The sequence below is a fragment of the Ursus arctos genome, unplaced genomic scaffold (genome assembly GCF_023065955.2).
Source record: "Ursus arctos isolate Adak ecotype North America unplaced genomic scaffold, UrsArc2.0 scaffold_14, whole genome shotgun sequence".
NCBI classification, from domain to species: Eukaryota; Metazoa; Chordata; class Mammalia; order Carnivora; family Ursidae; genus Ursus; species Ursus arctos.
Genome location: NW_026622808.1, coordinates 71,638,706 through 71,652,349, shown reverse-complemented (window position 1 = coordinate 71,652,349; position 13,644 = coordinate 71,638,706). Strand labels below are relative to the sequence as shown.

Sequence of the window (13,644 nt, the reverse complement as noted above, 5' to 3'; positions counted from 1 at the left end):
GGCCAAGGCAGGCTTTGCTCAGCTCAGAAAGGCAATAAACCACAAAACAAACAAACCACGGGAATTACTGATTCCTGCATGACTCCACCTTCCTAAAGGCTTTGTAGTAGGCCAGCAGTGGGACAGGAATGTCTGCTCCTCTTGTCACAGCAGGCCCAGTCGGGCCCATCCTGGTGCCCCCGCCCTGGTCCTGCCCCCACAGGAGCCACCTGCACCCTGCTGGTCCAGGCCCAGGTCATTCGTTAGGACTAAGACCCTTGTTCTACCTTCCCAGCGGCTTTCTTGCCCTAAACCCTCTAAGCCTGAACCCTTGAGGCAAACCAACCATTCTCCTTAAATCCATCACGATCTGTGCAGCACTGCTGGTAAAGTGAGCCAGGCTCCCATGGGAGGCCTGGCCACAGTAGGGAAGCAGGTAACGGTGGAGAGAAAAGTCCCAGTTCACATCACTGGGAGCCACGTACAAAACCATCAACAGGGTCTCAGGTCCCCATTCGGCTATTCTATGTGGCTCTGTTGGAACCCATGGGGAGGAAGGACAATTAGTAGAACAGGGCTGGGGGTCCCTGCATCCCTGCAGTACCAGATCCATAATTTCTTAAAAAAAAAATAATAGACACAGCTACCCATGACCCATGCAGTGGTCCCTCATACCCCTTAGCTCACAAGTCCCAAGAAGGTCTATTACTGCCTCCATCACACGGCAGAGGAAGCACAGGGTAAAGCAGATGATGAGTGCCAGCCTCTCGCCTGTGCCCAGAGCCCACCTCAGCCCTCTCAAGGACCAGTGCTCACATGGGTCTCCTCTCTCCTGCCTCTTCAGTTTCTCCCCTCTACCTCTGCAGGGTCATCTGGTGACAACAGGACCTTGTTCTAGAATTTCCGTCTCAAACAAGCTACCTTGACCTCAAGCCACCCTCTAGCTTGCGGCCCATTTCTCTCCGCCCCTTCAGAACACAATGAAATAGACACATTCCCACCGTCTGTGTCCTTGCCTCTGCGCTCAATACCCATCCGGCTCCTCCCTGGACAAGTGGCCCTTGCCAAGGCCGGAGGTCACCTGCACGATGCCAAACAATTCCCCCAAACCTCAGTGTGGCAGGAGACACTCTCAAGGACTTGAGCCCTGCCCACCATGCCCTCCCCACATCCTTGCCCCCCGAAGTGTGCCCCCCTCCTGCATGTTACTTTAGCTCCTGCTCTTTTCATCACCCCTGATAAAGTTCAGACTGCCTGAAAGAGCTGCTGACCCTCAAGAACAATGAATGCCCTGCTCTCATTTCTAAAACTGGCTGGACTGAGGCTGCCCCTTCCTGCTAAGTCTAGGGGAATTCTTTTTTTTTTTAAGGGATGTCTTTTTTTTTTTTTTCATTTTTTAATATATTTTTTTATTATATTATGTTAGTCACCATACAGTACATCCCCGGTTTCCGATGTAAAGTTAAATGATTCATTAGTTGCGTATAACACCCAGTGCACCATGCAATACGTGCCCTCCTTACTACCCATCACCAGCCTATCCCATTCCCCCACCCCCTCCCCTCCGAAGCCCTCAGTTTGTTTCTCAGAGTCCATAGTCTCTCATGCTTCATTCCCCCTTCTGATTACCCCCCTTTCTTTATCCCTTTCTTCCCCTACCGATCTTCCTAGTTCTTATGTTCCATAGATGAGAGAAACCATATGATAATTGTCTTTCTCTGCTTGGCTTATTTCACTTGGCACTGGAGGAGATAATGCTAAGTCTAGGGAAATTCTAACCAATACCTTCCTGCTAAAGCCCATAAAACATTCCACTCTCCTTCTCCAAGTTAGAATGCTCTTCGGGAGCCTTCCAGCGTTCAGCACTCTAGAATAAAGGCTATGTTAAAGGTGCTGGGGATCCCTTTGTTCCTCCTGAGGCTCCCTGAGACTCCTTTGTCGTGTGCGCCTGACATGAATTGCCAAGGCATCCATATCAAAGACATCTGCGAACCGAGCTGTATGACACAGCTACTAGCAAACCAACCCAAGAGCCAGGCCACTGCACCACTGGAGCTCCGCCTTTACCAAATCCCAGGTAACCCAGATCACTGGCTGCCTGAGTGGCCCTGCTTCTCCCTTCCCGCATCCTAATTCTTGCTCTTAGGTTTTTAAACCATCCGATAAACAGTGAACCCATGAACCCTTAGTTATCCCGCCCCAGGAAAGGCAGAGCCCCATGTCCTCACACCCTCCCCCTCTCTGAGACCGCACTGTGTGGCTGTGTGCCCCTCGGGCGTGCTGTGTCCCCTCCAGGACCTGAGAGTGAGAAGGCTTGTTCTTCAAAGTTCTCTGCTGGTTTTTGCTGACGCGCTTCCTGTGATAGTAAGAACCACAAGGGCCAGTCCAGCCTCAACGGTGGTTCCAGCTGGGGAACTGGCTGGGGGCTCATCACAAGTAGTACAGGCCCACAGGCTCCCCTGGCCTTTACAGCATCACTGTGGAAAGGCCGAGATGGACGTCACAGCCTTCTCCTCCCGGCTTTGGGCCGCAGATCAAATGGGACACACTTATGCTGAAAAGCGATTCATTGTTTCTCTGAAATTCTCTGTCTTTCCTGGCGGCCCTTCCCAGGTTTCTATGCAGGCCTCACTTGGTCCTGCTCCACTGGTGTCCTACAGTCTCTTTTGCTGCTGGGGCTTTTCTCCCCGACCTCTAGCGCTCACACACCAGACTCTCCTCACCTCCCTTCTGTCCACAGCCTGTGTCTGGACCTCCCCCAGGCCCGTGCCTGAAGCAACAACGCCCTGCGGCTGCTGCCTCCCGAATAGAGGTCTCCAGCTCAGCCCGGATCCAGACACGGAAAGCCAACTTCCTACTCCGTGCTGAGAGGCGCCTCGGGCACCCTAGTCTAACGCAGAGCTCTCAGTGTCCCCATTCCACCCCTCAATCGCACCCTTCCATGAACAGCCACCCAGCCAGTCAGCACAGGGGCGAGGATATAAACAGAAAGGGCTTGGGGCTCAGGTGTGGCTATAACCCTTCAGATTGTACACACGTCTATACTGTTCAGACTTCTTCCCAATGGATGTGCACTATTAAAAAAACAAAACACACCTTTCTTTTTTAGAGCAGTCTTAAGTTCACAGAGAAATTCAGAAGAAGGTACAGAGAGTTCCCCCAACATTCTGCACAAGAGGGCCACGTCACAGTGAGCCTCCCCCGACACGTCAGAATCACCCTGAGTCCAGTTATATCAGGCTTCACTCCTGCGCTGTACGTGCAGTGGGTTTGGACACGTATCCACCATAAGGAAAGCACAGAGTAGTGTCACTGCGCTAAATCCTCTGTGCTCCACCCAGTCATGCCTCTCCCCCCTCAGTGCACGAAGGATTCGTCATCCATTCAACAAATCACATTTTGTTCCTTCCTTTTATGCTAGGGATTTTCTAGGTACCAAAAATACAGTGAAAAGCAAGACAGATAAGGGTCCTGCTCTCAGGAAATTTGTATTCTAGAGGCAGAGACAGAAATAAACAAGAGAACAAATAAATGAACAAGAGAAATTAAATACAGTGAACTGACAGGGGCTCTTCTGGGAAAGTGTAATGTAGGGTACAGACGGAGGCTCAAGGAAGGCCCTAGAAGAGAGGGTGACACTTAACTAAGCTCTAGTTGATTAAAAAAAAAAAAGCCAACCGCACACCTGGTTCGCTCAGTCAGAAAAGCATGTGACTCTTGTGAGTTCGAGCTAGGCTGGGTGTAGTGATTACTAAAAAATAAATAATAAAACTTTTTAAAAAACGCCAACTGTGTAAAGGTCTAGGGAAAAGAGCCCTGCAAGCAGAGACAGCAGCAAGTATAAAGGCACTGGGGTAGGGCAAACTTGGTGCTTCCAAGGAACAAATGGCAAAGAGGTCGACAAGTCTGGGTACCTGGAGGCAAGAGGACGGCAGGGCAGCCAGTCCTGCGGGGTCTTAATGGCAGAGCAAGGAGTTCATGTTTCTTCCTCAGACTGATTTTTCTGTTTTTAAAAGACAACTCTGTTGCTTCCCCCACTAAAAGGAATCCGGGCCCACGAGTGACCCCAAATGACCCCCATGAAGCCAAAGTTACACCCCAGCAATGCACAGAACACTGAGAAAGGATAAATCACTGGTGTTTTAAGTCCCTAGCTTTTCCCGTGCTTTCTTATGCATCAGAGGATAACTGAGGACATTTCAGCTATGACTTCAGTTACAGTTCACCTTCCCTCCTCTGGGGGCGAGAGAGCTGAGGGCTGAGTCGAGGACTTCCAGGGCAGGAGGAAGTCTTCGCGGCCAGGGCATGACGTACGGCAAGGGCAGCGGGGTACACAGCATCGAACCGCTCAAAGTCAACGTGAGCACCAACCTTAGAGAACGATGTACTTTCTGGCTCTGACACTTCTAAAAGTAGTCCAAAGCAACAGGACTTTGCCTTAGTCTGGGGGGAACCCCCACGCACCCCCTCTGACACTCAGATACTCATCTCCAACACTCAGAACCAGGACTCTTAAAGGACAGGAGAAAAATCAAGATGGCTCTGGAACATTCTGTTGTTGCTAGAAAATAAGATGCTTTCAAAAGTGTCTGAGGAGGGGCTGAACTGACAAAGGAACAAAATGCTCTGTGCCCCTTATGGTGTGGGGACACTGTGACCCACCAGCAGGGACCACCACTGTCAATCGGTGACAACTTCAGCACCTAACAATACGAAACACAGTATGATTATCACTTTACAAGTTGAATCTGCAAAGGGCCACAAGTTCATTAGGAGATCAAAACAGAAAAGTTAAATTAATACAAAATGTATAAAACCCATAAAGAAAAAAATAAAACTGCAGACAAAAAAAGTCAACAAAGGATGAAATACAGCCTATTAGAGAACCCTTCCTTTGTTGATTTTAATAAGCTGGGCCCTTCGCCAATTCGATCACCACTACATCACTTCATGAAGAGAAGACACACCCGTGACCCATGCAGGTGAGCAGGCAGGAGTGGACGAGGCAGACGTGCTGGGAAGAGCAGGAGAAATCACCCAGCACCTGTGGTCACAAGATAAGCGGGCCGCAGGAAAGTGCACCAGCTGAAGGCGCAGACGTTCAGACAAGATAACCAATTTAAAGAGGCCCAAACGTGTCCACAAAAACTAGATGATTAGAGAAACACGAACCTTGAAAATTCGGTCTCTCCTCCCAAAAGGAGTAAAACCCCCTGGATGACCCACTCGTTGTGGTGAGGTTCCGGTAGAACATAAATGAGTTTCCAAATATGCCAAGAAACCAGGCTGGCACCAGGAGGCAAGTGCCGGCAGCCAAGCTAAACTGAAGGGTCCCCCAACTGCTGAGAAAGAGGTCATGTCTCAAGGTGCAAGGCAGAGCTAGGAGGACCCCAAGGAACAGGTCCAAGAGAAACGTGCGTGAGGAAAGCACACTGAGGAATGTCCTCTAAAATCACCTAAAATGGGTCAGAGGCCCAATGTGATCAGCACCCAGCAGGCACCCCCACCTGCTCTGTGCCCCTTACGGTGTGGGGACGCTGTGACCCACCAGCAGGGACCTGACAGCCCCACGGATGGTGGTCAGAGGCACTCGGCTTCCCGCAGAGCAGAGTGTGGGAGGGTTTCAGAAGGAGAATGGGTTCAAATGTCATTTGGATCAACAGAAATGAGCACAGATGAACACACCAGGTCCTGAAGGACGGCCTGCCGGTGAGAGAGGCCCCTGTCTGGAGAGCGGGCTGTGGGTGCAGGTAAACCCTGTCCTGTAGCCCACAGAGAGGGGCGAGGCTGGGGGGGACGGCACGGACTCCAGGGCTCCTGTAGCCCACAGAGAGGGGCGAGGCTGGGGGGGACGGCACGGACTCCAGGGCAGGGATGCCCACCCAGCCTTTCCCCCAGAGGACACGAGATGGAAGGAGTGCTCCAGGACGGCCCCCCACAACAAAGAACTACCCAGCCAAGGTGTCAGAGTGTGGAGCCGAGCCCTGCAGGGCCAGAGAGCTTGGAGCCCCTTCCTCCCGCGTCAGGCTATGAGAGGGCTGGGCGGGGGGCCCAGGGCCCAGATGAACACTGGCTGCCAGTCACACGGGTCTGTAAGGTCAGTGATCTTCCAGACGCCTCCCAGTGAGTCAGGGAGAAACCGGCCTCGAATCCAAGGCCTTTTGGGAACTCCAGTGCACGTCAGGTCTGAGACCTGGTGGCTAGCACCTCACACAAACTAGTGTACACCCCAAGGCAGCAGGGATGGCCATTTCTAATACTCACTGGGCCCCCCGAAACGCTGCAACCAATCAGCTCCACTCAGCTGCCCACTACCTGGCCGTGAGGTCAAAGTGCCTCTGGGCTTCACAGGGGACCGGCTTCAGTGGGAGTACCCTGGAGCCAGCCCCAAGGGTCTGAATTCCAGCTCTTCCCCTTCCTAGATGTGGGTCCTTGGAAAAGTTCAATTTCTTTGCCTCCACGGCCTCATCTGTTAAATGGGGACAATCGCACCAACTTCAGATTTGTGAAGATTAAATGTAATAACGCATTTATTTCACAAGACACCTGGCCAGTCCCCACCCTTGGTTCAAACCCCTCAAAGTTCTAATGTTTTAGACCAGTGGTTCTTAAACTATAGCTGCACCAGAATCACCTGGATTACCCACCCGGGTATTTTCTGATCAGTAGCTGGGGTAGAGGAGGCCAGTTAAGCCCAGACACTGCATGTGTGCGAGAGGAGCGAGCCTCAGAAGTACCTGAAGGACAAGGCTGGGCCGCCCCTCACGGTCTGGATTCCCCCACCTCCCACCCGCACGGGCACTGCACCAGCCCTGGTTTGTCTCTCTCCGTCCCAGGTCCCTCATCCAGCCCTGCCCGTGCCCTGGGTCCTAACCTGGCTACCTCCCCCGGCGCCCCCTCCGCACTAGGTCCCCCCGGAACACTTTTCCTTCCCTCTCCCCGTTTTACCTTACATTCGCGTACCTCCTGGCCCCGGCCTCCCATCGGACACCCCGGCTCTCGGTTCACCTCGTCTTCCGCGGGCCCCAAGCCCTGGGCTTCGCAGGTGGGTCCCACCGGCCCCGAGATGCCCTCGAACAGCCCTGGGTTTACTCCCTCTTCTGCGCATTCCTCGCCCTGAGCGCCACCCCGGAGCTTTCCCTGGGCCGAGTCTCTCCAGTGTGACACCCCCACTCCCCCAGACCCTCCCTCGGAACGCCCCCCTTTGGACCCCACCCCCGCCCCAGCCCGCGCGGGGCGCAGGGCCATGCTTACCGGATCCCCTCCCGGGCGGCGGCGCGCGAAAGGCTGGCGGGAGGAGGGTCGGCCGCGGGGAGGGCTCACTGTGGAAACGGGGAAGTCTGGCTCCTGTAGCCACCCCTCCCGGCCGGGGCGGGACCCGGAGACTGCGCGCGGGGGCGGGGGCGGGGCCGGGGCCGGGAGGGAGCCTGCCCCGGAGGCGGGGCGGAGGCGGGGCGGAGGCGGGGCGGAGGCGGAGGCGGGGCGGAGGCGGGGCCTGGAGGGAGCCTGCCCCGGAGGCGGGGCGGAGGCGGGGCGGAGGCGGGGCGGAGGCGGGGCGGAGGCGGAGGCGGGGCGGAGGCGGGGCCTGGAGGGAGCCTGCCCCGGAGGCGGGGCGGAGGCGGGGCGGAGGCGGGGCGGAGGCGGGGCGGAGGCGGAGGCGGGGCGGAGGCGAGGGAGGGGGAGGGGCGGGGGAGGGGCGGCCGCAGGCTCTCCAGCGCGTTGCCCGGCCCAGCGCGCGCCGGAAGGCAGGGCAGCGCAGACCCGCCCTCGGGCCCGGGAGCGGGAGTTTGTGTTGCGGACTCCTGGGGCAGAAGGCCTCCAGGCCGGGTTCACCACGCTCTGACTGCGTGAATCGGGCTTGCCTGAGCGCGCCAAGTTCCCCTCCTCCTGTGTTGTAGTGAATCACCTGAGGCCTGGTTTACAAAGAAGGGAACCGAATCTGGGCCTGTAAAACCTCCCGGGAGGATAGGGGGCTTGAGGATCCCGTCTTTAAAGGCGGTGTGAAGACGGGCCATTACTAAGGCACAGATGCTTTGCTAGCAGGCAGCGCTCCATAAAGGCTCCAGGAATAGCGTTTTGTTCTTGTGGTTATTCTTTATTGTAGAAACGCTCACACATGCAAAAGTAGAACAGTGGAATTGTCCCACACATCCATCGACCAGCTTCCATCGTGGTCTGCACCTTGCCCTCCCCCCCCCATCTATATCCAGCCCAACACACACACCTTTTTTTTTTTCCTGGAGCAGTTTTAAAACATTCCAGCAGACATATTTCACCTGTAATTACTTGAGTATCTTTTCTAATCTATAAATGTTTGCTTTTTCAAACATTCCCATAACACCAGTATCCTACCTAACAAAGTTAGCAATACCCAGTCTGGTTATATTTTCCCTGATTGACTCAAAAATGTCTTGCTGTTGGCCTTTTCTAACCAAGGTCTAAAGAGGGATGAGAGATCTTAGGGGAGAGAGCCTCAGGCAAAGTTCACCCTTATGGTTTGAGCCAGAACATGAGTCTGACCAGAAGAGAGTCCAAAACAGGGGTGAAAATGCAAGGGCAAGTGAAAGCTAGATATTTAACAAGATTTAGTACTACATTATATTATTTCAGCAAAAGACAACTTTACATATTAAACACAAAAATACTCTACAGGTTTACAGACACACACATGCACACCCTGTTTTTCAGCAAACGTGCAGCCTTCCACATTTGGGTCCTGCCTGCACACCTCCTTACGCTCCTAGGCTTCAGGGGGCCAGCCATCCTCTGGCACCTCCTGCCCTCCCCACAGAAAGAGGGGTTATGTCCACTGGTAGCCAGTAATCCTGCCCTAAACTTTCCAGACCATGCTCCAACTCCCAGGACCTGGGAGTTATGAATGACCCTAAGGCCACTTCTAGGGTGTATACCTGGATCAGTGCCCCAGAGAATGAACAGGTTGGGGGGCATGCCCTGTATCTTTACACAGGAGTCCAAGAATTCTACATTTGAACCTGGCCTCCCAAGTTGCTATGGAGATATATTTGTCAAGGCCAGAAAATAGAATGAACTCTATTTTACAGCCATGTTTGTTTGTTTGTTTGTTTCTTAAGATTTTATTTATTTATTTGAGAGAGAGAGAGAGCACATACAGAGGGAGAGGGAGAAGCAGACTCCCTGCTGAGCAGAGTCTGATGCTGGGCTCGATCCCAGGACCCTGAGATTGTGACCCGAGCCGCAGGCAGACACCCAACAGACTGAGCCACCCAGGTGCCCCAGCCATGTTTTATTTGCATATGTACTTAAACATATGGTTTGTGGGCCCCCATTTGTAATCTTGCCATGGGTTCTGTAACTTTTTAAGTGGGCTTATCTTGTTTCAATATAGTTATGGGTATAAGAAACATTTTATTTCCTACTTAACTCTAATGCAAGAAAAATAAGCCAACAAAAGTGTAATGATAAATGGCAACTAACAGTTGGAAACCATGGGGAGAATATAGCACTCTTGCTAAAGAGGCAGCCCCAGCTAAGCTCCAAAGGACAGTCCCCATGCTAGGACACAGGACCCATTCCTGAGGTCCTTGGTAAGTGGCAGTTGGTGCAGCAGGTCGTGGCTCATGCCCTATTCTCTCCCCTCACTTACAGCATTTCTAAGTGCTCATCCAGACTGCTGCTTTGGGAGTACACAGGCCTGTCTGAATTCTTTTTTTTTTTTTTTAGATTTTTTTTATTTATTTGACACAGAGAGAGACAGCCAGTGAGGGGGGAACACAAGCAGGGGGAGTGGGAGAGGAAGAAGCAGGCTCCCAGCGGGGAGCCTGAGGCGGGGCTCCATCCCAGGACTCCAGGATCACACCCTGAGCTGAAGGCAGAAGCTTAACGACTGAGCCACCCAGGCTCCCTGGCCTGTCTGAATTTTAAGCAGTGAGTAGCTTTTGCAAAGAGCTACTATGCCAAAACTGTAGTCCTGGGTTGGAAATTTAAGATATACAGTCCTCACCATTTACAAAATGACATTTGTAAATAATAAAGTTTTATACAATGTTAGGGAACATTATGGACTAAATTATGTTGTCCCCCCCCCAACAAATTTGTATATTAAAGCCCTAATCCCCAGTGTGACTGTAGTTGGAGATAGGGCCGATAGGGATGCAATAAAAGTTAAATGTCTTATGGGTGGGTCCCTGAGCAGATAGGACTGATGTCCCAACAACTGGGGGATGAGACTCAAGAGCTCCCTCCCTCTCTCTCTCTCTCTCTCCCTGTCTCTCTGTGCCAACAGAGAGGAGGTCATGTAAAGACCCAGCAAGACGGTGGCCATCTACAATCCAGAGAGAGAGGTCTCACCAGAAACCAATCCTGTTGGCATCTTTAACTTGGATTTCAAGCCCCAGACCTCTGAGAGATAAATATCTGTTGTTCAAGCCACCTGGTCTGTAGTACTTTGTTGTGGAAGCCTGAGCTGACGAATGAAGGGAATTAATAATTTCACAAGCTGAGTTTAGGAAAGATATGAACCTCAGTTTTCTTATCTAAAGTGGTGTTAATATGAGTGCCTACCTTAAAGGGTTGAGAGTGACAGGAAGCCATCCATGTAAAGCTCTCAGCACAGTGCCTCACATGTAGTGAGGGCTCCACACATGCTTCTTGCTCTTATGTTTATTGTTACTACTGAAGTTTTGACAGGACAAATCCCAAGCAGGAGACTGATTGCAGGCATGTGGATGGATCACTGGAGGAGGTTTGGGGCACAAGTTGGGCTTCACCCTGCCCACAGCTTTCCTCAGGTTTGTCCCAGCTTCCTACTGTCACTCTGCCACTGCAGCATCCATCTTTCATTCCCAGCCAGTCCTTGTCTTCCCCAAATGGCCTTCAGCTTGGTGGCAGCAGCTGCATTTCAAGGTCTGCACAGTCCCCCACCGTCTCAGAGGTCCATGTGATTGGCTGGCCAAGCCACGACTGCCCCCCTGCATAGAGTGGAGAGGTGTGGCCCCGCCCCGCAGACTGACCCACAAAATGACTTTGGAGTTTAGGTCCTCACTCTCTTCCTACAACTAGCGCACCTGCCCCTGTGCTGCCACTTGGCCATCCCTTCAGAGACCACACTTTGCAGTGGAGTCAGCCTCCTGCCCAGTCCTATCCCTGTAGAGGCTGCCCTCTGCAATGTCTCCCTTAGCCTCTGCTCAGGCTTGTCCTCCCCTGGGAAATTCAAGTGCATGCCCTCAGCCTCCTTTCTCCCAACCCCCAACACCTCTTAACTATGTCATTGTGCTATATCAGGTTGGATATTTTTGCCTCTTAAACTGTGAATTCCTCAAGGAAGGAGGCTCTGCTCATCTCTGAACATATCTGCTAGTACCTATTAGAGGCTTGCTTTAAGTTGCCGGCTTCCAGCCCCCAGGAGTGACCTTGAGATGAGGATTCAAGTGCACGTAGTTTATCTGGGAGATGATCCCAAAAGCATTGGTGGGAGATGGGAGGAGGTGAGGCAGGGAAAGGAGGGCAGTCAATAAAGTTTCATTACCAAGCAAGTTACCACTGCACGTATCTGGAGCTCAGTCCTGCCTGGACCTCTGGCAACTTCAGACACATCCCTCTGGAAAGGTGTGCAAATCCTAACTCCCCCCAATCTTTATGTGAGGACTACTTCCAGGGCCCTTCAGGCCTGATGAATTGTCAGACAAGGTGGGCCAAGTGGCACCCACAGGCAGAGAAAGCCTTCCTGGGCACCACAGCTGGCCCACGTTAAGAAGTCAGGTGGGTGTGCCCAGGACTGCAGAGGGAACCTGAGTGAGACAGTAGTGGGGACATCTACAGCACTGGAAGGACATTAACTGATTGCAGAATAAATGAGAAAGTGCAGTGCTGGAGAGCAGAAGTCTGATTCCTGGCGACTTACTCTGGGTGCAGATTGCTGTCTGCACATCAGTGCTAACCCAGCAAGCCAGGAAGGGGAATGTCACCTGCCTTTTTTATGGGTGAGCAAACTGAGGTTCCAAAGAGTTACTCTACTTGCTCAAGGTCACAGCCTTGAGAGACAGATCCGAGATTCAAACTCTGTTCCAATGAAATCTAAAGATGACCCATTCCATTCCATCAGCCAGACTGTGAACAAGTGAATGAATGCATGAACAAATGAATGCTTTACATGGGATATGCTCTGATTCATCTAGTGTCCTGGTTCAAAGATGACTGCTCCGTGAATTAGCTGCTCTTCAAGATTAAATTTATGGTGTCAAATTTACACAGGAAACAGTAAAATTCCAAGGAATGAAATTTGGTCTGTGATGATGATGAAGATATTTCAAGATCACTCAGGGCCTGCCCTTCCCTGTTCCCCACTTGGCCTGCTGAATAATCCAGGGCTGATTTAGGGCCCACCACCCCAGCCGGTCCACCCACACCCAAAGCCCATTCCTGTGCTTCACTCTCATGGGGAGAAGTGGGTGACTGTTTTTGTTTGTCTTGCCAAATCAGTGACCCCATCCCAGAGCTCTGCAGGGAACTAACAGAGACTCAGTGACAGCAGGAAGAACCACACAGGCCTTGAGGTGGGACAGGACTGCTGCAGTTCCTTCTGCCCTGGGCCCAGACCACGGCCCTTGGACGGCGAGCTGCCAGGAAGGAAGACAGCGTCACTACTCGGAAACCTCCTGCAATTTGCAAAAGCATAAACGTGAACAGAACTGTTCATGTTATGATGGAAATAGTACCTTGCACTCCACCAGGACTTTCCAACACACGCTCACATCCATGATATCATAGAGTCATCATGACAGACCTGGGGGCAGGCAGAACAGGCATTACCATTCCCACTTACTAATGAGGAAACTGAGCCTTGCCCACCAAGGAGTCTCTCGCAGTGCTGGCCGTACAATGCAAGGGATGATCGTGCCTTTGTTAGAAAACCTCCCCACAGCAGACCTAAGAGTCTTATCCACCCCCTAAATTATTTAACAGCCGGGAATGGACTTGTCTTTGTTAAGATTCATGCAAGGGGACTTACAGCACCCGGGTAGGGAATGGATTCAGGTTTGGCCTCAGTGAAGCTGCTGGTTCTCCCTCCAGGTGGGAATGTCCAGAGCAGCTAGGCCCACATCAGGACCTTGCCAGCCGGGGGATGCAGGACACAACAGCCCCACAAAGGAGGATAGCACATCCAGAAGCTGCCACCTCAGGGCTTACAGGACCTTTAGAAACAACACCCAGGCTGCTGGGAAGACGTCTCAAGGCCCCAGACCTCAGAAGGAGGGCCTAAGGTCACTGAGCCTGTAACTAAAAATAGTCCCACAAGTTCTGCTGACTTCACTTTGAATAACAGCTGGCCAAGTGGTGAACTACTCACTAGACATGAGAGCCTAAGAAAAGCCTGCCTCCTCACCTGTAAGATGCAGACCATTTCCTCACAAAGGCCCAAGAGGCCAGGGCCCCTTCTAGGCCTGGAGGATAGCAGTATATTAAAAAGATGAAGGAATGTCAAAACAGGCTTACAAAATTTGTGGGGCATTTTTAAATTATTATTATGTTCAATTAGGCAACATACAGTACATCATTAGTTTTTGATATACTGTTCAACAATTCATTAGTTGTGTATAACACCTAGTGCTCATCACCAGAGGTGCCCTCCTTAATACCCATCACCCTGTTACCCCATCCCCCCACCCCCCTCCCTTTTGTAACCCT

General features: G+C 52.1%; 1 protein-coding gene across 8 annotated transcripts in view; it reads right to left on the bottom strand.

Moving 5' to 3' along the window:
- SLC41A3 (solute carrier family 41 member 3) overlaps positions 1-13,221 on the bottom strand; it is an 81,553-nt gene extending 68,332 nt beyond the window's left edge. Inside the window, exon 1 of one of the 8 annotated variants that reach the window (XM_044385123.3) lies at positions 12,968-13,221. The gene's annotated coding sequence lies outside the window, so the exon portion shown is untranslated. Of the gene's footprint in view, positions 1-6,927; positions 7,152-7,233; positions 7,373-12,967 lie in introns of those variants that run through there. The other 7 variants (XM_044385119.3, XM_048226820.2, XM_044385120.3 and 4 more) reach the window with 7 other exon arrangements.
- Positions 13,222-13,644: the final 423 nt, after the last annotated feature.